The sequence below is a fragment of the Aedes albopictus genome, chromosome 1 (genome assembly GCF_035046485.1).
Source record: "Aedes albopictus strain Foshan chromosome 1, AalbF5, whole genome shotgun sequence".
NCBI classification, from domain to species: Eukaryota; Metazoa; Arthropoda; class Insecta; order Diptera; family Culicidae; genus Aedes; species Aedes albopictus.
Genome location: NC_085136.1, coordinates 239,219,092 through 239,243,125, shown reverse-complemented (window position 1 = coordinate 239,243,125; position 24,034 = coordinate 239,219,092). Strand labels below are relative to the sequence as shown.

General features: G+C 38.9%; 1 protein-coding gene across 3 annotated transcripts in view; it reads left to right on the top strand.

Annotated features, from left to right (window-relative positions):
- Positions 1-965: 965 nt before the first annotated feature.
- Positions 966-24,034, top strand: part of LOC109425336 (band 4.1-like protein 4A) — a 657,887-nt gene continuing 634,818 nt past the window's right edge. For 2 of the 3 annotated variants that reach the window (XM_062846491.1, XM_062846488.1), the window contains exon 1: positions 966-2,683. The gene's annotated coding sequence lies outside the window, so the exon portion shown is untranslated. The remainder of the gene's footprint in view (positions 2,684-24,034) is intronic. The other variant, XM_062846489.1, reaches the window with a different exon arrangement.

Sequence of the window (24,034 nt, the reverse complement as noted above, 5' to 3'; positions counted from 1 at the left end):
GAGAAGACAGAGAAGACAGAGAAGACAGAGAAGACAGAGAAGACAGAGAAGACAGAGAAGACAGAGAAGACAGAGAAGACAGAGAAGACAGAGAAGACAGAGGAGACAGAGAAGACAGAGAAGACAGAGAAGACAGAGAAGACAGAGAAGACAGAGAAGACAGAGGAGACAGAGAAGACAGAGAAGACAGTAAAGACAGAGTAGACAGTGAATAATACAGAGAAGACATCAAAGACAGGGAATACAGAGAAAACAGAGAAGATGAAGAAGAAAGAGAAAACGGAGAAGAAAAAGGAGACAGAGAAGACATAGAAGACAGAGAAGACAGAGAAGACAAAGAAGACAGAAAAGACAGAGAAGACAGAGAAGACAGAGAAGACAGAGAGGACAGAAAAGACACAGAAGGCAGAGAAGACAGAGGAGACAGAGGAGACAGAAAAGACAGAGAAGATAGAGAAGATCTAGATGATAGAGAAGATAGTTAAGACAGATAAGACAGTAAAGGCAGAGAAGACCGAAAATACAATGAATACAGAGATGACAGAAAAGGCAGAGAAGACAGTGAATACAGAGAAGACAAAAACACATTTCTATTGTAGAAGGCAAACAAACGATTAAGCATGCGAGTGGAGAAGTCTATTATCGATTTTGAAACATTTACGCACTTGATTTTCTTGCAACGTTATTCCATATTATTATATCCAAGGCACATTTGTTCGTCATTTTACCCTACAGCACAGCATCTTTTGTATCAAAACAAACCACCCCACGTGACGCAACAAGCTACCACCCACCAACTGAGAACGAGAGCGTACAACTCCTCGCTCAAATCTCAGCTTCCTCTCACACAGCTAGCGCTCTCCCCATAACCCATCATCACCGGAGCTCCACATTCTCTCGCATGCTCACCCGCACCTTTGGGGTCCCGGTCTAAGCATAGTATAGCATTACGTAGCATAGCAGCATAAGAAAACAAAACATGCAACAGACTGGTGACTGGTGCGGTGAATGCTTCTCTCTGATTGCGAGCTCGCTCCGTCCGGCTCCACACGATTCGCGCGAAGAGCTCCGTTAGATCTGGTGTTCGGCGACGTTGCTGGACTGGACTGAAAGAGTTTTGGTTTGTCGGCCGCGTTTCGTCAGTTGCCGGCTAGCTGTTGATCCGTACGGTTGTTCGCTGTTCGTTCGCAACGTTCGCGGGTTGCTGTTTTATCTGGGCGGGTGTCTGGTGACTTGGGTGTTCTTGTGTGAAGAAGAACCTGGAGCAGTAGAATTGTTTATGTTCCGGGGAGCGCGGGTGTGAGTGAGCATTGAGCGCACGGTGCAGTTCTTGGAAACTTGGCTGAAATTCGGGTGTTGCTCCAGTTTCCGGAGGTTTGAAACAATTAGGCGCGCTAGCACATCATTTGTTTCGTTCACGGCGGGAAGAAAGTGAGAAAAGTTGCGGGTGGATGCGGGCGTGCATTCAGTGTAGACGCGTGCCGCCGTTCGGGGTTTGCGTCTAAGGGCGCCCATGTGTGGCAACTCGAGCGAGTGCAGCGGCAGTGGATTGTTTACAGCGCGAGCCTTGTGCGGAGTCCAGCGTAGACTAATAATAGCCGCTGCAGCGTAGTACATCAGTGTCTGAGCCAGTGAGGAGAGTGCATTATGGATTGTGGTGTACTTCCGTGTGTGGATTTTACGGTTGAACGAGTTCAAAGTCGGTTTGGTGAAATCGTTTGATGGCAAGTTCCACACGAATGTACGGATCAAGCTAGCAGCAGTGGAGTTCAGGATTTTGGAAGAAAGAAGAATCTTGTGGGGAATAGTTCGAAGCAAAGGAAAACAAGAACCGAGTGTCGGTGGTTTGGTGCGGTCAAGTGTGTTTTGCTCTGAACAAGGGAAGTGTATTGTGTGTGCTACAGTTGCGGTTAGCGAGAGTGAAGTGAGAACAAAACAGCAGGCAGCTCAGGGATATCCTGTATCGTTGTTGGCTGTGACCTCCAGAAAACTCCCACGCTGAGTCCCACCCCGTCCACTGCGAAAAAGCCTACCCAGGCCGGTAGCTAAGGGAGCAGCAACCGCTCCAGATAGTGGTATCGTTTCATCCAGCAGCAACATCAAAGAAAAGTGTATCGTGTGAGCCATCCGGGTCTCCGGGGCTTGAAGTGTGTTGTTCCAGCACTTGTTCGTGTGCAGGTTTACTTTTGTGTTTTATACAATCTCTCATTACCCTAGTTCCGTGGTGTCCGCAAAAAAACGAAAAGAAACAAAACGACGCTAGGCCTTTCTCCTCATCAACCACCGTGCGGACGTTCTAATTCCCAAGGCCGAGCGAAACCCTTTTCGCTTTTTCGCCGTTCTTCATCGTACCGTCGTGCCGAACCCAAAGCGAAACAATAGAGCGATTGTCACATCCGCAGTCAGTTTTCGCGTGCCGCGCGGTTTTCACCCTTTTCATTTTAAGTGATCTTAATTCGGCACTGATGAGAACCTCTCTCAGGGCGAGAGTGCATTCATCAAAATTGGCCCGAAACAATAGTCGTAGCCGCGCCGCAGTCGAGTGAAACTGAATTCCTTGGAATCTCCCCCGCAGCAGCACATCTCTTCGGTGCAGCAGCAGGGTGTTAACTTAAGTGAAGGACCCCACTTCATAAGACCAATTCAACAATAGCGCGAGCGAGAAAATCTCCCAACGAAGAAGGTACGTACCTCCGTGGAGCATAATTATCAATTAATGATTACTCTCGTCAAGTGGGTAAGCAGCCAGTCTACAGTAGAGTGGCCCAAGTTGATGGGGGAAAAGTGAAAAGGCTGGTATTGCGAGTTTTCAATTTTTAGCACTTACAGATACAGTATGTCACTAGACAATATAATAGTTACTAAATAGATTTGAACAAAATAATTAGACAACCACATATTTGGTATACAAATATATACAAGAGATCCCTAGAGATGACTTCTCCAGCTTTTCCTTCGAGAACTCCTCAAGGGGATTTGCTTCAGGAACCCCTTCATTCCCATAACATTTTTGTTGCTGGAATTTTCTCAGAGTTTTTTTTTTCAAAATATAGTTCAGGAATCGCCCCAGTGATTTCTTCAGGAATTCTCCCAGAATGTTTGATTCATGTTATTCCTCAAGAAATCTCTTCAGGAATTCTTCCCATATACATAAGTGACACGGTTTTTTCGTCCCTTTTTCGGAACACATGTTTTGCTCTCTGCAAAAACTTAAACAGTTTTTCAAACTTTTTATCCCTGTATGTTCTGCATCTCAGTTGTAGGTTGATGATAAACATTAATAAATTAATTAAAATAATAAGAGAAAAAAGTTTGTCGCAAAATGGGGCTGAAAAAATCGGCTCAGAGATTCCTACACGAATTTCTCCAGGGATGTCTCTAAGAACTCCTACAGGGATTCCTTAAGTAATTCCTCCAGATTTTGAAATGAATTCTTCCACGACTTCATCCAGGAAACCCTTCAGAAATTCAACTAACAATCACTCCAGGAATTCCTTTAAAGATTTCATCAGAAATTCTTCAATTCATTCAGATATTCTACCAGTAACTCTTTGTTGAGATCCTCCAAGTTCTTCAGAGATTCCTAATAAACTTCTTCCCCAGGATTCTGCATGTACACATTCGGAAATTTCTCTAAAAATTTCTCAACCGATTCTTCTTGGAACTCCTACAGAGATTCCTCTAGAAATTCCTCTAGTAATTTGTCCAAGCATTCCTCTAGGAATTTATGCTTTAATGCTTTTAGGAATTTCTCCAGGGATTCCTTTGAAAATTCTCCATGGTATTTTTCCTAGGATTTCCTCATGAATTTCCCAAAGGATTCTGCGAGTGAATTATAAAACAATTACTCTAGGGATTCCTTCCAAAACACTTCAACGAGTACCGTAATCCGGGGTCAAATTGATCACTTTAACCTTTTGGAGCCGATTTTTTTCGCCGCTGTCGACGCAACCTCGCTGGTGTCGAACACGTTTGTTATGCTCGGTTTCATCGCCGGGGTCATATATGACCCCTCCCAGACATGTCCAAACACTGCACTGCACGAGGAGTCGATGCTCAAACACACCACCGTGGGTGCCAAGCCACCACCTAGCTCTCCGTGTTTCAGAACGAACACGCACCGTGTCTGGCTCAACACCGGTGTCGGTGGCGGTGCTAAGGCACTGGACACGGTGTTTGCCGCTTCGGGTAACACGGAGCCCGAGTGTTTCCGATTATGCAAAACACTCGTGCGAGTTCAAGCGCTCGGTGCCGTTCATTCTCCAGCACCAGTTGCAAATGCTGTTGGTCGACGACGAGAGTGAAGTACTTGGCGGCTCCTTTTGTGTCTTTCTCGTCCCTTTGACTCAGTGGCTCTGATGCAGCCAAGCTACTACGCACTGTGGCCGAGCTCACTGCTTTGGTGTTTCATACAATCGGAAACACTCGGCCTCCGTGCCCAACCAAAACTGAAACACGGAGCCGAAACTGAGGCTCGAGTTATAACACCGACACGAGTGTTTCGCCAGTCGCACTGCGTGTTCATCAGTAGAAGCTGAACGAAGGTGGTGATATGAACACACACGGTGGTGTGTTTACGGGCAAACACGCCACCGGTGCGGCACGGTTTGGTGTTTTGCCCATGTCTGACCCCTCCGGCTCCAAAGGGTTAAAACAACTTTTGCGGATAACATCAGTGCCTGTTCAAATATTGCCAAAAAAAATTTCTGTAAAACCAGTACCCAGTGGATCTCCATGGAACCATGTGACAGAATTTTGTTCAACAAATTTAAACTTTAAGTTAAATAACTCCAAATATCAAAATATTGGAAATGTCACTTTGGGGCGTAATTGATCAGTATATAATTATGCATCGGTTGGAAAGGAAAATTTCCTTCCTTCATCGCTTAATTTTGCTCTTCTAAAACCGAATAACGCGTCTAAAATCTTACAACTAGTGAATTTAATACTTTAAACGCAAAATTAAATTTTGATATTTCCCCTTAAACGCCTAAAGGTAGGCAATTTCAGTTGCAAAAAGTGATTTTTATTACAATAAATGACTATTTCTTCATAAAGTGAACTTTTTATAACAATTTCATATTCTGATTAGCTGCATAACATCCCAACCAAGGCTCCACAAAAATGTTAAAACAGAGAATTCACGGGAAGTCCTATTAGCAATTGATTGTTAAGCAGCAATGATTTCAGCTAAATGAGAAAAACATTGCAAATTCCTTGAAAAAATAAGGCAAAACTACCTTTTTTCTAAAAAATTAAAAGTCTACACTTATCTCTAGACATCTACGAATCAGATGACGTAAAAAGTTAAGGATCATTAGGACGCTTAAGAGTTCCTAGTATGGAATTACAATGTAGTACCCGAGTGATCAACTCCACCCCGCTGATCAATTTAACCCCGGTTTACGGTACTGCTAAAAATTCAATGAGGATATTTAAAAAAATCCCTCCACAGATTTCTTTAGTAATTATTTCAATAGGCGTTTCTTCCAGAGATTCCTCCAGAATTTCCCCTCGTGATTAATTCAGAAATTTCTCTTAAGAATCCTCCGGGAGTTTTTGCTAGGATTCCCTTTAAAAAAATCTTCCCAAAGTCCTCAATGACTTCCTCCAAAAGTTGTCCCAGGTATTTATAAATATTTCGTTGAAATCTTTCAGTACTTCCCGTAGAAATTCTTCTAGGAATCATTAATAAAGGCATGTTGAAAATTCTGCAGCAATTCCTGAAAACTCATATGAAATTATTCAGCACTTTCTTCAAGTAGAACTCCTTAAGTTCCATAAATTTTTTTTTTCAACTAGCATTGCAAGGATAGCATTGGAAACCCTGCGTGTTATTTCCCACTGAATTATTCCTAAAATTTTTCTTAGATATTTCTGTAAGCACAAACACTCCAAGTATTTTCAGAGCAATTTCAAGCATCTTTGTATGAGACTACTTTCTATTAATTAATGACTCTTTATCATGGGGATTTTCTGCCCGAAGCAGGTTCATCCCCGACTACCTTCTTTATCAATGATTATAAAAGACAAGGAACCCTCCAGTTATTCAAAATTTGGAATTCAAGCTTCCTAGCAGGAGCTCTCATAGCAATCCTTGGAAGTTTATAGGGAAGTTTCTTTAACTGTCTGATATGCAATTTAAGAGAAGTGACTGATGCAATTCCTAAAAGAATAATATTTAAAATAAATGTGTAAGTTAATAGAAAATCATTTTTCATCAACTATTCACCCAACAGACACTTGACTTGCTCGAAGGTTTCGTTTTCGAATACCAAAAGCTTCTGGTGATGGAAATTTCGTCAGATACACAGCGCAACATTTTTTTGTCTCAAGAGCAAATTTATGTGTCTCCGAAGGATTTTGGGCCGCTGAATCCGAATCCGGGCTCAGATTTGCTCTAACACGTCACAATTTTGAGCTATACCTCAATTTATAAGACAAAATTTGCGATTTTGGGCTTTTTTGACAGCAAGCCATTAAGCAAGGAAATATTTTTTTTAAGCAATCAAAAGGTTAATTGGTCAATTAACATCTAAATTAACGACTCATGCAAAATATTTCGTTTAACCTAATCAAATTTGATAGATTTTAGCATTTTAAATTAGTATGAAAACTTGCATGCAACTTTGGGTGGGTGACTTGTATGGGAAATATCGTACCTAACATAAATCGCTTGAAACTATCAAATTTGATTAGGTAAAACGAAATATTTTCCATGAGTCGTTAATTTAGATGATAATTGACCAATAAACCTTTTGATTGCTTAAAAAAATATTTCCTTGCTTAATGACTTGCTGTCAAAAAAGCCCAAAATCGCATATTTTGCCCTATAAATTGAGGTATAGCTCAAAATTGTGACGTGTTAGAGCAAATCTGAGCCCGGATTCGGATTCAGCGTCCCAAAATCCTTCGGAGACACATAAGTTTGCTCTTGAGACAGACAAAAAGTAAATTTTTGTTACGCTGTGATATCGGAAGAATATCCGTCTGATTAAAGTTGTGCACGTCATATCAAGCATAATTTTTCAAATCGACGTATCTAACTTTTTTCACTAATCTGAGTAAATTCATGGTCAATGTTGACGACCATTTAACTAAAATAGTTTTTTTTTATAAAAAGACTTTTCATAAGTTTTTTCGTGCTTAACATCACCAGGGATATTGCACGCACTAGGTAAGGAACAAAACCTACTCATTCCATATAATTTTCACAATGAATTTTGACAAAAATACACATACACCGGGTTGGTTCGAGATACGTCATGCCAGATACGTCGCTTTTGTATGGTGCCAGTTTGGTGTATCTGTTACTTTTGATTTTGGCTAGATACGTCGTTTGGTTTTCTCATATATCAAAGCGGTGTATCTATCAGTAAAGTTGTAAACATCAAAATAGTTAGATACGTCGTTTCGAAAAATATGCTTAGTTAAACAAATTAAGCAATAAATCATCAAACAGTGATGTGGATTCTTCAATTTGCTTTATGAATCATGCATGCAGCAGTAAACCCGGATTTGTTTACATTCTCGAGTTACGTCGGATTGAAAAGTTATGCTTGATATGTACTCTGTCAGAGTCGGCGTAGGAGTTCTTGATATTTTTTTTTATTAATTCGTAAAGATCTCAAGGCTGGGGAAAGAAATTCTGGAGAATAGATAATTTTGGGGTAACTGTTTTACGTTTTCAAATAAATGAAACTGTTGCACATTAAAAAAAATACTTAAAAAGAAAATTGGAATGTATAGATGGAATACAATATTTACTTATTTCAGATATAATTCAAGCTGTTCTCCTGTGTCAGAGTAATTTAGAGGACACTTACTGGAATACTTGTATTGGAACTTTTTGAGCAAAATTTGCAGATTTTCTGGTAAAAATTTATAATTTTAAATGAGGGCCTTCGGAAGGAAACTAAAGCGTGGGTCCTGCGATGAACTAGCCTTAGGCTAAAAATCTCGTTGATACAGATAAAAACAAATAAAGGCAGAGTTAAATTAAATGCACAGTGTTGAAGCTCTAGTAATGTACACTAAGTAGGCTAAGCTTTTTGATGGAGCTTCTAAGAATCACTTTCACCTCCGAAAAGTTATTTATAAATCATGAGCAGATATTTTGGAATACATTTTGTGACCAACAAAATTCTAAGAACCTTTCAACCTACTCTCGTTACATAATTCGCTGGTCTGTTCAACACCAGAGACAGCGTGTGTTCGGAGAACTATTTGTGGACTTAAGGAACCCATTACTGCGAACAAAACTCTGTGAAGTGTATGATCTTTTCTACTTCTCCATCTCAGTAGGTATCCAGTTATGAAAGACGAATTAAACATCTGTCTTAACATGCAGAATCTAGGCGAACGTTAACGTAGGAGATAGCGTAGCCAAGGAGATAGCTGCTCAGTGTTTTTCATTATTATGTTATTTTAATGTGTTTTACTATTATTATATAATTGTGTTTTTTATTATTTATTCCTTTCATTTCTTGCCTTTTTCGTACATCAAAGTCTACTGAATGGCTTTACGTTCAGTTAAAAAAAAACGGAATTTTCAATAGAAATTCGAAGGTCAATTCACATATAATCAACTTAGTTCGAAGAATTGAGATGATGTATGTATGTGTGTATGTCTGTTCACAATATAAATACACTATTTGTTGAGGCACTTCCCATTGATTGATTTTAATGATTTTATCATGAGTCGAACCGGAATTTAACTGATTTATTTGCTATTAAAAATAGTCCGGCTGGGTCGAGGCGTTCCGGAGTTATGGCCATTTTAGGGATCCAGACCAGCACCGGTGCAACTGGCCATACATAAAACTGTTGACGAATTCTGAACGATGTGCATACAACCAGGGAGATCAGTAATTCACGATGCCGGTTCAACCCTCAAGATGGCAGACCACAACGCAAGGTACTGTTAATGGAGTGTGAGGCTCCAAAATCATATGACAGTGTGGGAAGATGTTAGTAGTTAAAAATGGCGAACAAAATATCCAAAATAACGGCCCAAAATTAAAGATGACGACTTTAGGAATTTTAGTCTTAAGTGCGATAAAGAATGTACACAGCAAAAAGTAGTCATCAAAAAGGTCCCAATTCAGTCTTAGTTTTATACGCATTACTAAATTGAATACCTGTATATGAATACTAATGGGATTGTTCAATGATAACCATTCAGAAACATAATTTATGCTAAGTACAGCTCAACATATCCCAAACTTCATTCCGTTTTGATGAACATTCTGCTGTATGACAAATCGGTAGCTATCTTTGGCCAAATGACTGGACATCATTTCATACCCATCGAAAACAAAGCCTGTATCCGCAATAATCGGGACATAGGAGTATGGCTGTAACTCTGCAAAGAATCGGTAAAATTGACCAAATAATTGACTGAGAACTCTTTGGTGTATGTTTATTATTTTCGCCAAATTTCATAAAAATCGACGCATTACTTTTAACTCTGGATGAAAAACAAACAGACGTGATTTTAAGCATTTTGTACAATCATGACCAAAATTCATTCGCATAATAGATGGTTCATTTACGTTACAGTTCAAAGTTCTTATAGAGACACTTTCTTGCAAAATTTCATCAACTTTGAACGATTGGTTTGAATGCTACTGTTGTTGACAGGGGTGAGTGTTAGTGAAAATTTTCGGTGTTTTTCATGTGCGATGTTTGCCTATTCATAACTTTTGAACTTCTCTGCCAATTTTCATGAAATTTTCACAGAAGGTAGTTGATTATGTGTATGTTATGCCTGCAAAATTTGATGATTATTGATACAGTTGTTTCAAAGGTAAAATCGAAACAATAAAGGGTGCTGACTAATGGCTGTCTGAGGGGCTAAAATCACGTTTAGTCCCAATACATGTTTCGACTATAAAATTGTTGATAGTGAATCGATTTTTTTTTTTGAAATTTTGCCTATGCAACAAATGTAGATTGAGAGATTTGTGTTCAAAATTTAAGCCATTGTCTTCGCCATATTCAAAAGTTAGCGTTCTGACAAGCAAAACTAGGGGCTGTACAAAATTCCTCCAATATTTCTGACAAAAGGGGCTGACAAAATTCCTCCAATATTTCTGAAAAATTTAGCTAAGGAGCTCACTGCTCCTTTATTTTGGCTTTTTAAAATATCACTCGATACTGCACACTTCCCAAAAGTATGGAAAACCTCTTTTTTAGTGCCTATTTTTAAATCTGGTCGTAAATCAGACGTACGTAATTATCGCGGCATAGCCATTATCTCTTGCATTCCAAAACTATTTGAGGCAATTGTCAACAAAAAGTTATTTCTACAAATCAAAAACAGAATAACTTACATGCAGCACGGCTTTTTTAAAGGCCGATCAACTTCAACAAATTTGCTTCAATTTGTTGACTATGTACTGAATGCAATGGATAATGGAAATCACGTGGAAGCTCTTTATACGGACTTTAGTAAGGCATTTGATCGCATCGACATACCAATGCTACTTTTCAAATTGCAGAAAATTGGAATTGAACCAGGTCACCTGAAATGGCTTGAATCATACCTGACTGACCGCCAACAAATAATTAAATTTGATGGATACAAATCAAAACCAATTCAAGTCACTTCCGGTGTACCACAAGAAGAATGTGGAAAAATGTGAAAGGGTTAGGGATTTAGGAGTAATATTAGACTCTAAACTTACATTCGTTGACCACTACAACACAATCATTCACAGGGCTAATAATATGCTAGGGTTCATTAAGCGCTTCTGCTATAACTTTCATGACCCATATACAATTAAAACACTTTATATTGCCTATGTTAGATCTATTTTAGAATACTGCAGCACTGTATGGTCTCCTTTTTCAACCACGCACGAAGAAAGATTAGAATCAGTGCAAAAACAATTTCTACTGTTTGCTCTTCGTAAATTAGGCTGGACATCATTTCCACTTCCGTCTTACAAAGCACGCTGCATGCTTATTGACATACAAGCAAGAGCGGCGTGAAATCGCAATGATTTCATTCGTAAACGATATCGTTTCGCATCGTATAGACTCGCCTGAAATCTTCTTCTTCTTCTTCTTGGCGTAACGTCCTCATTGGGACAAAGCCTGCTTCTCAGCTTAGTGTTCTATGAGCACTTCCACAGTTATTAACTGAGAGCTTCCTCTGCCAATGACCATTTTGCATGCGTATATCGTGTGGCAGGCACGAAGATACTCTATGCCCAAGGAAGTCAAGGAAATTTCCTTTACGAAAAGATCCTGGACCGACCGGGAATCGAACCCGTCACCCTCAGCATGGTCATGCTGAATACCCGTGCGTTTACCGCCTCGGCTATATGGGCCCTAATCTTATCAAAACTAAATTTTTATATACCTACTCGGCAATTAAGAAGTCGGAATATTTTCGCAAGTAACCACCACCGAACAAACTACGCCAAATTTGGGCCTTTAAATCGCATGATGGTTGCTTATAATAAACATTGCGAAACGATTGACTTTACCATGTCCAGGCAAAATTTGAAAACATATTTTCGTACCATTAGAAATAGGAACACTTAAAAAACAAAACACTACTTAATTCATTTCTTTTAAATATATTTTTCAATGTATTTCATAATTATAATATTAGAAATAAGAAAAAAAATATATGTATAATGTACTAGTCTACGTCGGTTGACGAAATGAAATAAATAAACAAAATTCAATGGCGCACATTCTACTCATTTATTGCTACCACAAAAAGTACTGCACCGATTCACATGAAATTTTGTAGGTGAAATAAACACATCTTAAGATCTTATTAGGCCAAATTAGAGTAATTTTAAAGTATATATTGCAGAGTTACAGCTGTATTTTTGTGTCCAGATTATTGCGGATACAGGCTTTAGCAGCCTGCAAGTATTAAGTACTAAGAGATTCGTATCAAAATGTACTTCATTAAACAAAATTTTGTTTTCCCCACAACATTCAGGGTGGCGATGATTTCTAAACTTTTTACTATTGCAGCCCTTTTCTAAATTTGAAAAAACTGCGTGAAGCATCAATGCTTTTTACAACATATTCTTAATGATAAACTTGGATCTGTTAAGGGAATGCCTGCAAATAAAATAAAGTATATGTAAATACTATTCCATATTATTCCAGTTATGTGTTTTCATCATATGACAGATACGTATTTCGACCACAACTGTAACCTTCACAATCTGCAGTGTTATGTACATGACTCGACCCAAAAGAGGACAGAATTTTGTGTTCTGAACATAGATAGTTATTTGTTCCAGACTAAGGAACCTGTGGCACACCTGAGAATCTTTTGCGGTGCATAATTTGGAAATGCACTGTTATATGCAATAAACTCGTGAACTATCAAGTATCTCTTTCTCTTTTCATTGCTGCTGTAAATAATTAGGAGGAGCCCCTGGTATTTATTTACAAACATAGAGCAAACCATGACTGCCGATGTGTTGAGTGTTGACCCACCCCAAAAGCCATCCATACTTGTAACGTGGTTACAAGATTGCAATAGATTGCTCGTTTTTTACAATTTCGATTGATCATCTTTTTGCCATGAACAGTTCATCTTAAATTTTCAAGTCGCGCGCCTCTTTGATATGCGAACTGCACCGCGCTCGCTCTGTATACGACGACCGAGGTTTTTGAGAGTGTTGCACTTATTGCAACGGCGCGCTTCCTGAAGGTACAATCGTACCCTAAACGAAGTAGACATATTTAATTCATTATACGACAATAGCGCTGTTCGGTGGTGGATATTGTAACCGTTCATCTCTTATTCCAAAGCAACCATGAACTTATCCGATTTCTTCGATTCTGTCCTTCAAACTGATGAGCTATTTTGACGGATTATGCATTGTGTGTAATAATCTGTTATCCAAAGGACAAAAATTCTGGTCAAGAGTTTTTCCGAGTCAATGAAAAACGATGGCTTCACTCACGGGTTTGGGTAACGAGTGGAAAACTCGCATCCGTTTGTGTTGATGCATGATTTCATGACTTAGCAGCATGGTTCCATTACTCAAAGTCATGGTGTTTGATAAATGAAATCAAGACTAGGTGTGCCCTCACGCCTTTAGCAACTGCTCAAAGCAAATTTCGGCTACTCATTATATTCAACATATAGAGTGGACATAAACTTATGACTTGACGGATTCAAACAATAACATAATTTATCAACCTGTTTGTAATTGGCTTATTTACAATTATGTCACGCTCTGTCATCAGAGATGGCATTTCACCGTAGCGATTCACTGCGGTGTCAGTTTATCGACCACACTGGGGATAGGAACATTTTTCACCACACCACTGCCGTAATTCTGCAAAGTGACGTAAGCGACATTGATAGTTTTTGCCCATTTTTTGGTTATTATGCATAAAACTCTTGCTCATTCTCTAAGTTTATTTCGATAGATGATAGATTACGACTAGATCTTACATTTTAATACAGCAGGCATACCACAGTGTTTATTTTACACCAGATATTATATATAATATACCAAAAAATATCGACATTTTGAATGGCGCTTACGTCACTTTGCAGAATTACGGCAGACCAAGAAGCCAGTTTCTCTTGTTTTGGGTGGTAGGTAGACCAAGCGCTAGTGCGTGCTCTTGCTCGTCCGCCTTGGATCGAGTGTGGCTCACTCTTTCGCGCGCATCGCTCTCCGGCGCTCTCCCGTGTTTTCACCCGGCAGTCACCGAATTATCACCATGGTGTCGCCGGGGCGAGAACTCTCCGGCGTTTCACCGCAGCGCGCACTCTGGCGCAAAAACCTCACTGGAGCGCGCACCCGGGTGATTTTTTACACTTTCACCGAAGAGAATTTGAAATCGCTCTCGCCGCACTGTTGTGTGGCCTAGTGCTCAGGGAGCTAAGAGATTTATTTCTACCCACCAAGCTTGCGCGCATCCGAATCGCAGTGGTGGATCCACACATAAAAGAAGGGCTCCTGTTCAGATGCACAGCGTGAGTGGTGTATTTTCTATTTCTCTTTCCCACACTGAGGATATGGACATCTCTGTCTGTCATGACCGAAAAATGAACGAGTATCACTAGACGCTTGTTACGTCTAGAACATTTTGTCAGTTTGTTTTGTATGTTATATTGGGGGTTGTACATCTATCCCTGAGCTTTAATGAGCATTAATAGTGTTCAAGCTATTTCGCGATCGAGTACAAGACAACGTCACCTAGCACGAACATCAAAATGTAGACGGTATTGTGCTTTTGTCCTAATAAAGATACTCCCTTAGAAATACAAACTCCTAGACCAAAAACAAACTAAGAAAGCAACTATCGCTGTGAACTAAAGGCCACCTGCCAGAAGAAAAATATAATTACAGGATTCACTGATGGACCAAGAATAATAATAAAACCTCGTCATCTTGGGATTTCAATTCATTACACAGCGAAACAAAAATTATCTTTAGGTCTGTCTCAAGAGCAAAATTATGTGCCTCTGACAGATTTTGGGCCGCAAAAGCCGAATCCGGGCTCAGATTTGCTCCAGCACGTTACAATTTTGAGAAATACCTCAATTTATAATGCAAAATGTGCGATTTTGGGCTTATCTGGTTGCCAGCCATTAAGCATGGACATATTTATTCAAGCAGTCAAAAGGTAAATTGGTCCGGTAACATCTAAATTAACGACTCATGCTAAATATTTCGTTTTACCAATCTAAATTTCACAGTTTTAAGTATTTTAAATGGGTACTCAAATTGCATGCAAGTTTTGGAGGCTGAATTGTATGGCAAATATTGTACCTACCATAAAATGCTTAAATCTTTGAAATGTGTTGCATGTTGTGCATTTGTAATGTTCCATTTCGTTTTTAGTATCTGAGTTCCGGAACTTGAGGCCAGTTACGGTAAATGAAATAAGCATTTATAAGGTTCCAATATATTCGGAAACATTGGCGTCTAACTAAAAAACACAACGGTAGCAATTCTATGTAGGTTATGTTCTGTGCTCACGAAGTATTAGTTTTATTTCACTTTTCTGTTACTTTCAATCCATTAGTTAAGCTCTATAACTACATATAATTAAGGAATGTCTTGCCATGGCGGTGATTAGTTTAGAGAAAACGTATCAAGAACATAGTCAGAGCCAATTTGCCAGAACTTAGCTGGTACACTTTCGAATTTTCCATGACTCACTGGTCTGCCCATATTCGCATAGTCGATGTAACCACCAGCGTCTGCTCTGATAAGAAAACACCATTTTATAGATTTTTTCCGGATTTATATATGCACCGATTATTTGAATGAAATAATCTGTCAGTTTCGTAGATTACAGCTACAAAAAGTGAGCCGCAAGGATTTCAAGATGTTTCATGTATTTTTTGCATATTAAAAACGTGTACGTCAGTTTATGCGACCATTCAGTCGTTTTGATGAATGATTACACGGATAAGTTGACGTAACAACCAGATTGCTGTGACCGTTATGTTAGCTATTACGGTACCCGTTTTCTGAACACGTGTTAGATTTTTTTCCGGAATGTCCGGTGTTCGTGCGTTAAATTCATTCTTTGTTGATAAGCAGCAGTTCCAACTCGAAAGAAGATGTGCTAACCGTGGTTCCAAAAAATAAAGCTAACACGTCACATTCTGAAAATGTGAACTTTTTGATAGTGCGGTCGAGCGTATCATAAAGTATTTATCGTAGAAAGATCGTAGTAAGATTCACAGTTGGTCGGCTTTAAATCAGACCGGACCAACTGTTTTCAATGATTATGGGAAAATGTCCTCCAAGAAATTGGGATATCAAATCATGTGCATTATTTCTTGAAATATTATGATTCCTTGGCTTATCTCTACCTGTCCTAAAATCGCCTAGTCCAATTTGACTTTACGCAGACCAGTTTTCTTACTTCGTTGAATGTGTGCAAAATACCGGAATTGACAATAATCCCCAGGCTCTGTGATGGATCCTAACGGCTTCTTCCAATGCACTTTGCAATTAAGGCAATCTATGTTGAAAAGGTTATTTTATGCCTTGTCCAAAATATGGTGTTGTACGTAACTATTTATTAAGAAATTACTAAGGTATATTTACATTTTTTTTTAGATTTACTTGATAAACTGAAACATTAAGTGTTACCCGCGGGCCTCATTTATTTTTTCTCAAATTCAACAAATTACGAAATGTTACGAGACTAATTTCATTTTAAGAACCTTGTACTATTCCTCTGAACTAAGTTTTTACAATTAAATTAGTAAACATCACAAGCTCATACACCCAACGCCTAATCAGATAGATATGAATTTAATTTATCTAAGTTTTAGAGGATGTTTACGACTGGGTAGAAATGTTGAACTGTTGTGGCTTTCTCAGTCTAACAGAATTAAAACGGCTATGCCAAACTCACCGTTTCACTTCTGTTAGACTGAAAAGCCACAGCAGTTCAGTAGTATTGTTTCAATGATGGTTTTGAAACAAAATAAACAAAACGTAAAACTTATAATAGTTTTTCTGTGGAATGATTTTACTCGTGGCTAATCATGAGTTTACTATTTCATTAATCAATCAGGTGCCACAAAAACTCACGTTTCGGGTTTCAATGAGTTTGCTTCAAGCACTTAGCAATAAGTAGCTGAAAGGGGGTTTGAGGAGTTGACGTCGTAATTCAGAGGAAGCGATAGAGATCTACCACAATCACCCATACAAAAAATAGAACTGTTCATACAAGAAGTGTTTGGATTCTATTCTTAGGAAATTTGACAAACACCCATTTTAGAGTAATTTAAAGTAAGCACATTACCTGCGAACAATACTCGCCGCATACCATGATCATGGCATATGGCGGCGTTGCATGAACTACGAATTGTACCAAGTATATAAATAAATCGATACAGTATGGACCCAATTTTGTCAGCCCCACAAACTTTTTGCTCTCATTAACTTACAGTCAAACGTTAACTAATTCAATCATGTTCATGACAAAACTACTGCTTGAAAAACTATTTAGATTTTCAAGGAGAACAAAAACTGTGTCCCCGAAACAGGCTGACAAAAACGGGTAAATAATGTATAATGAAGCGGATAAAACACGGAAGGCTGTGGTGGGCTGTATACGTAGCTCGTATGCCGGAGAAACGACAAACTAATACCATATTAGCAGAGAATCAGGAAGGAGCCCTTGGCTTCGTGGTAGGACACGCACGTTGACCTTTTAGGACTTCCTCAACTGCATTTTGCGGCCCTCAGGGGACTCCAAAATCTCAGGGCGACATAAAGCTATTGGCCCAGGACCAAGACCAGTGGAGGCGATTGCTTCAATCAGCGTAGACTCAGCACTACGAGTTGTAGGCTGTCAAGTATCAATTTGTTTAATTATGTGCATGTTGTTGTCAAAGCATCATAAATGTTTCAGTATCTACATTGTATCCATAATAAGTATTAACCCGTAGGCTACGAGGCTTACAACAAAATTTCAAACCGCTGCCAAAGACGCAAACATCAATATTTTTCAATGAAATTTTGAGGTTCACTTCACTATTAGCTGTAGTTTCAGTTATGCTGGGAGCCATAAAAAATGAAGCCACGAGGACAGTTTTATTCCGGTGGACGTCTGGGTCAGGAAGGGTAAAAATTGCATAACCTTCCTTTTAGCAAGGCCCCATTAGTTGGAAATCAAATAAATTCATCTGAAAAGTTGTTAGGAAGTAGATTTTTCTTTCCTAAGGCAGGTCTTAATCATATTGAATTTAACTATAAGAAAATCTTGATGGTAACACACTGTTTTTGTTGGAAAAATCATGTTTTCCACGAAAGTAAGACGATTTTACAAGAAATTGCATACTTTTGGGCGATAACTGCGGTACCTTTTGTGAAACATTAACCGCTTAAAAGTAGGCAATTTCTTGTAAAATCGTATTACTTTTGTGAAAAACATGATTTTTCCTACGAAAACAGTATGTTAACATCAAGTTTTACTTACAGTTTAATTCAATATGCTTAAAACCATGCTTAGGACAGAAAAATCTACTTATTGCGTGCCTCAAAATCTTTTACAAGCGCATAGGAATTAGACTCAAAATTGAAAATATTTTGGCAGCCTGGAAAAAGTTGTACACCACCTATATACTTCTTAACCCCCAGGCCTGACGTAGTATACAATAATACATAGAACTAACAACTTTTCAGATGAATTTATTTGAATTCCAACTAATGGGGCCTTGCTAAAAGGAAGGTTATGCAATTTTTACCCCTCCTGACCCAGACGTCCACCGGGATAAAACTGTCCTCATGGCCTCAGTTTTTGTGGCTCCCAGCATAACTGAAACTACACCTAATAGTGAAGTGAACCTCAAAATTTCATTGAAAAATATTGATGTTTGCGTCCTTGGCAGCGGTTTGAAATTTTGTTGCAAGCCCCGTAGCCTTCGGGTTAAACATAGTTAATAATATTCACTATAAAAGCTGTTGATATTGAAAATGACTTTCAGGCAAATCAAATACACTGAAACCTTCATTTAAGTCGATGCATGGCTGATCGAAAATAATTTTTACCGTGCAGGTAATGACTATACTATACAGTTTAATATTTTTTGACAAACCTCCTTTCTCATGCGAAGTGTTAAAAAATATAAAAGTCTTTAGTTTTATTATTGCTTGAACGGTAAAAATTATTTTCGATCAGCCATGCATCGACTTAAATGGAGGTTTCAGTGTTATTAGATATCACAAATATAAATTATCCTCTTGTTGGCGTAACGTCCTCACTGGGACAAAGCCTGCTTCTCAGCTTAGTGTTCAATGAGCACTTCCACAGTTTTTAACTGAGAGCTTCCTCTGCCAATGACCATTTTGCATGTGTATATCGTGTGGCAGGCACGAAGATACTCTATGCCCAAGGAAGTCAAGGAAATTTCCTTTTCGAAAAGATCCTGGACCGACCGGGAATCGAACCCGTCACCCTCAGCATGGTCATGCTGAATACCCGTGCGTTTACCGCCTCGGCTATATGGGCCCTTAAAAAAACATATAAATTATGTTTATGTCAATAAATTATCGCAATAAATTATGTTCAATCACGTTTTATAGGGAGATTTTAGTGTTTTTGCACACAGACGTCAATTTTGCGACTACATGGTGGTTACGTCAAAACGTTCTTTTCAATATACTCACATGTTTTAGAACAAACACATTTTTTTAATAATTGGAGCATATGCTATACACGGTGTAGGATATGTTAAGTTAAAAAAGTGGATTTTGACCTATGTGGCGTTTACGTCACCTATGCGAATATGGGCAGTGATAGTTTTGTGTAGTTAATGTGTGGTGGATTTGTGTTATTGTGTGACATATTTAGAGATTAAGTAGTGCTTGTAGAGCTCGACTCTAGAGTTTATCTGACAGGATCCGACTTTGATCGACTTCTTGAAGGAAAAAAAAATCCAGGGCTGAAAGTCCATTGCTCATGAAAAACTGCCGTAATGGTGATGTTGTGTTACGTTTACAGGGGATACTCAAAATAACTGGGACAGGAAAAATTTTCATTTTTCAAAAAATGTTCAACTTACTGTAACTTTTCGAAAAGAGTATCGTATATTCTTAAATTTTCACTGTAAGCTCTAGTAACTGTAAAAAGTGGTGTATCAGTGGTCCTAATTTGGAAAAGATCGGGCTCTTCTACACGAAGTTAGAAAGGTTCTCGAAAAAGTTATAATTATCCGATAGCCTACTTTGGGCTGTTATATCTCCGGATTCAACAAACCAAATGCAATGAAGTTTTGCTCATTTTTGACACATATAATGAGCTATTAAAAACTTTCGACAAAACTTAAAATTCTCTACACGAAAGAAAATTATAACGATTAGCTTATTTTTCTAATATAACACCAATTTTTGCAAAACTTCGTCATCGTTTCAAAACTTGAGATAGTAATTGTAGTTCATTTAAACTTCCTCTAATTGACTTGAATATATTCATGTTTCGAAGGAAAGCTGCCAAACGGCATTAAGTTGAAAAAGTAATGGGTGCATCCATGAAAAATAGATAAATTTGCTTTGATAACATAGAATAAATTAAATCGCCATAACTTTTTTTCTTATTATTAATTTCAAATTAAGTCAAATGTTTTTCAATGTGCATTATATGAGTCATTATTGATCAAAATTTCATTGCATTCGGTTTATTGAATCAAGAGATATAACATCTCAAAGTTGGCTATCGGATAGTTGTACCCTCTTCTAGAATCTTCCTAACTTCTTGTAGAATAGCCCGATCTTTTCCAAATTTGGACCACTGATACACAACTAGTTGATGAACTTACAGTAAAAATTTCAGAATATTCGATGCCCTATTCGAAAAGTTACAGCTAGTTGAACATTTTTTGAAAAGTGAAAATTTTACCTGTCTCAGTTATTTTGAGTATTCCCTGTACAAAATAGTTTGAAGAATGTTCTATGGATCGCACTATTTGATTAATAAGACAATTCTTCGCATGTGCTACATTTCTAAATAGTCGTGAACGTTTCGTTATTTTGTATTATATGTTATGATTGGTTTGTAAATATATTTCCGATTAACAAATAAGCATTTGTAGTGTTCTGACTATTTCGGGCAATAGTTAAGTACAAGATACGAAAACCGTCCCCTAACACGGACATCATCATGTGGACAGTCTTGTAATGCAACCCGAAGCAGGATGCCCCCTTAGGATTAGAAACTCCTTGACCAAACTTAAGTTATATAAGCAACTTTTGCTGCGAACAAAAGCCAATATGCCAAAAATAATACGATCACTGGTCACAGGATTGACTGATGGACCAAGAACAATAATGAAACCTCGTCATCCTCGGATAGGACGTCGTTATCCATTTTCGGGCATAGTTAATGTTAAGTGTTGCTTGCATGTTGATAGTTGAGATGTGTTTTGTGCATTTGTAGAGCTCTGCTAACAGTTGTTCGTATTATGTTGCCCAACGTGGGGCACGATGCATTTGTAGTGTTTCGCAAAACTTTATCCGTTATACTCTCTCTGCCATCCCGCATCACGACATATTAAAACCTATCGGACTCAATTTGTGTGAGTATGGTGCAGGACAAATGTATATATAAAATGAAAATTGACCTATTAGTTCTCAATTTAGACCAAAACTTGTAACATCTATGTGATCGCAGCGCCACCACAGGTGAAGCGGTGGGTAGCGAGACTATTCCTGTAAAAACAAATCAGTAACAAATTTTGAAAACGACGTATAATCAATGGTGTAGCATTGATTATACGTCGTTTTCAAAATTTGTTACTGAAATACAGCCTAAATTGAGAATTCCCGTAGATTGGGTTCTGGTCGGACTATTTTTTATGGTCAGAGTCTTTGCTAAGTAAAAAATTGCAAATTTGAGAAATGTAGAGCAACATCTTATGATTTTTAATTATCCAATCAGAGCAGGACACGTTAGGAAATGCTTCGGTTCTGGTCAAACGAACTGGGAAATATTGGTCCCAAATATCACCTGATGTGGGCAAGATTTCATTACTGAAAGATCTGTGCATGAGTGACCAAGAAGCTTCGGTATCATATTCAACGGATCGTGAACATCGTGAACAAAGGTCAGACAAAACTAGTTTGTAGAAAAAGTGCACGTTTAGGGAATCAGGGCGAATCTAGCAGAATAAATCCTATCCAACAAGTTAGACTGCTTTATGTCTAGAAAATCATTACCTAATATTTTCGATTGCCCTAAAAGACTGCAATGCTAATGTGCTAAGGGGTGATACACAAATTATGTCACGCAAAAATCAACCTTTTTCAACCCCCCTCCCCCCTATGTCACATTTTTGCATGGGACCTCAATATTTTTGTAAGGGTAGTCACGTTGAAATATTGCGGGGCCACACACCCCCCTCCCTCCTAAGGGCGTGACGTAATTTGTGTACGACCCCTAAAACGCTGATCAAAAAACACCAAAGAAATCAGAAAAATCTGCTGCTTTTGCTAATGTTTATCAACATTTTTCACTGACACTGTGGAAGATTACAAGTGGTAGTCGAAATACGCGTATCTGTCAAAGGATAAACAAAATAGGGCGGAATTAAAAGGTACGAAACTGATTACACTCATTCAAAGAGGGTATTCGGCTTAGAGGGTTCGAAAAGTCGGTACAAGAAACAAAACATGTTAACAAATGTACAGGTGGTTCGGGATTGTGGGATGGAGCCGTGACAGGCATGCAGACCCTCTTTGTCCTAGGAAGTTGAGGGAATTTCCTTTGTAAATAGTTCCTTGATTTCCCATAAATCAATCCCAGATACCTTGAGTAGGATCTTGTTGAATACTCACACATTCACCGCTTTGGCTTCTTTGGGCCCCTAAGACTTCCATATCAGTGAGAGAAAAACATAATTCCACTTTTCCTCAATTTTGAGCCACTCTAATGCCAATCCTATCTAACGTCTGAAAATCTCTGAAAATCGGCTACGGATAGTTGCTGTTTGCGGTTTTCTTGCGGTGCCCGCGCACGGTGGTGGTCTCGTTTGAATAGCGTTGCGGGTAGGTAATTTTCGCCGCGTCCAACTGAAATGTTGTTGGTTTGCATTGTTAGCCGCGCGCTTGTTTATGATAACAATGGGCGGTCTGTCGGCGGATGGATGCAGTGCAGCATTGAATTGCAACGCAGCAGCAAACCAGTCTGATTTTTCTCTCGCGCATCACTTGTGGTGCGGTGGGTGATTATTGGCGGGAATTAAGGATAATTAGACACCACCCCGCTCGCCCGTCCACTGACTGGCTGATAGGGAGTTCGGTACAATTGAAATGGAGTTTGCAACACGTTTGGATGTTCGATTTGATTGTGCGGCGGCGGCATCATAGCCGATGATGGGTGGAAATGTTAGATGGATGAATATTCAAATTTATTCAAATTGGGAACAATTTGATGGTGGAAAATTGGATTTGCAATCCAATCAGGCGTTTGAACCTAAAACGTGTGACGAAATAGGTGTAACATGCTTTTCACCATCATCATGATTGTTTCATGATTCATGCTTTGTTTTTTTTTTCTTTGCGTAACATTCCAGCTGGAACAGAGTCTGCTTCTCTGAATAGTATTCTATGAAAATATTAACAGTTGTTAACTGTGTGCTTTCCTTGCATATAACTAATTTTACATTCGCATATTGTGTACTAGGTATGAAGATACTTTCCATTACAAAAATATCTTAGCCTCTTCAAAAGTACGCTAGTTCCGATAGAAACTCCGTGAACAAATGTTTTTCCAAACGTGTAATTAGTACGAAACCATTAGTGGAAGCATTACAATAGCTCTTAACCGTTCCCTAGCCCAACCGCCTAACGTACTTGGACTAAATGACGTCACGCTCGACCTCGTTTTAATCCCATCTTCGAAAGATGATCCGACAAATAGGTACGCAGTACAATGCCCAATTGCAAACGCCGCGCTAGTAAGAAATCCATCTGTGATCCCTCTCACCGCACCTCCCGCCGCAAGGCGCACACGCATCGACCAGCAACGATTTGAAAGTCATTAAAATGTTATAATTGACTGCTTTGAATAAGTAGTCGTGAAAGTTTTTCAATTAAAATTAATATTTCTCCCCCGTCGTCGTCGCGTCGTCGACGATTGCCGACGATGACGACTCAGACGCCGAAGACGACTCAGTTGCCCGTATCTTATTTCCCAGCCCTTCACTTAAGTTGGAGTCCGCGTTTGAAGAGGATGGATCGATGAACCGTCAAACCAAGTGAAGGAGAGCTTCCAATAAGCTTTCGCGTTGTTTTGTTGCCACTCACTCATCATTGGCGCGCGGCGGGCTGCTAATCGGAACAGTAACAATTCAGGTGGACCAGCTCTATCTCCGTAACTAAGTCTACCGTAACTGCGCGTACCTAGGACCGGAAACTGAGCTGAGGCGTTGAGAGCGGGGTGGTCTAAGTGATAGAAACAATTAAGGTGGGCATTAGTGTGGCCCAAAACAGGAAAAATTGTGGAATACCAAAAGGAATGTTTTGGGGATCATTTTTACCCCTTATCTGCAGCAGTCTCTTCAGAG